The 1,238-nt window shown below is 66.7% G+C and overlaps 1 protein-coding gene across 1 annotated transcript in view; it reads right to left on the bottom strand.

The window, feature by feature from the left end:
• Positions 1-383, bottom strand: part of RASGRP2 (RAS guanyl releasing protein 2) — a 15,822-nt gene extending 15,439 nt beyond the window's left edge. The window contains exon 1 of the mRNA XM_007462049.1: positions 202-383. The gene's annotated coding sequence lies outside the window, so the exon portion shown is untranslated. The remainder of the gene's footprint in view (positions 1-201) is intronic.
• Positions 384-1,238: the final 855 nt, after the last annotated feature.

Below are 1,238 nucleotides of genomic sequence, written 5' to 3'. Positions count from 1 at the left end.
GGGTGAGGGGAGGTCAGGCCGCACGGGACATGGAAGGGGGGAACTAAACCACCGGTCCTCTCCCCCCATCACAGACACCCCCCTGCCCCCCGCCCTGCCTGGTGTGGGGCAGAGGAAGCCGGGAGGGGCAGGAAGCAGACTGCGGTGGGGAAGGGGCGCCCCGCCCAGCCCCCGGCCCGGGTTCCTGTTTTCGAGACAAACCGTTCCCACGGGGCTAACCCGGCCTGGGGCCGGGCGTCTTCCTGCGGGCAGCGGGGGGCACAGGTTGGGTAGAGATCGGGGGCGTGGGCGCGGCGGGTCCTTGTAGTAGTCTGGGGGAGGGGCTAGGACAAGGTGGGAACACTTGGGGGAGAGGGGCTTGTGGGGAGGGAGGAATGAAAACGCGGCTACCTGGAGAAGGAGCCTCGAGGTCTGGGGATAGAGGGAGCTCCAGTTCACACAGGAGGGACTGGGGCCCCGGAAGCCTGGCTCCCCATGAGGCCAGATGAAAAGGGGCAGCTGCAAGCGATGGGTGGGTTCTCCGCAGCTAGAAAACTGGAGCCTGGAGGCCTGGCCAACGCCCCTCACCCCCACCCCCACCCCCGGCAGAGAGGAACTTGGGAGGGGAAGCCGCAGGCGGTTGGGGTCCCCACAAGCCGGGCCTAGGGGAGCCGGTAACCGTTTCCGGCTGTTCAGGTTCAAACACACACACTGTGAAACCATCGGGCCCCAAACAAATCTGAGGCTTGCCCCGCCCTGCTACCCGGCTGCGGAGGCAGGACCACCCCCACACCTCAATCTCGGTAAAACGAGACCTACAAACAGGCCCCTTCTGGTCCTTAGTTTCCCCGAGGAAGGGCAACACCGGCCTAGCCTAGACGGTCTGTGTGTGTCCCCCGCCCTAACACTCTCCTTACTTTAGACCTAGCGCAGCCACCTGCTGAGAGACCCTTAAACGCCGCAGTGGGGCGGGGCTAAGGGCGGAGTCAAGAAGGCGCCAACCACCCAGAGGCTCCTCCCCCTTTTGAGTCTGGCCCCCAACCGCGTGGATCTTCAGTAGTCCTGGAGGCCTCTGCCTAAGTCCCAGCTCCCGGCCCGGGTGGGCCCCACCCGGGCGGATGCCACGCCCCCGGCCAGCCTAGCAGGCCGCTGACCTAGTATGGACACAGCACTGGGAAGAGAGGCGTGGAGGATGACGCTTGGAAGTGGGCAGGAGAGTCCGGGCCCCGCCCCCACAGGCCGCCCCCCCCCCCACCCCC

Source organism: Lipotes vexillifer, unplaced genomic scaffold (genome assembly GCF_000442215.2).
Source record: "Lipotes vexillifer unplaced genomic scaffold, Lipotes_vexillifer_v1.1 scaffold1129, whole genome shotgun sequence".
NCBI lineage: Eukaryota > Metazoa > Chordata > Mammalia > Artiodactyla > Lipotidae > Lipotes > Lipotes vexillifer.
Note: the sequence above shows the minus strand (reverse complement) of the source record. Positions and strands in the feature narration are given on the sequence as shown.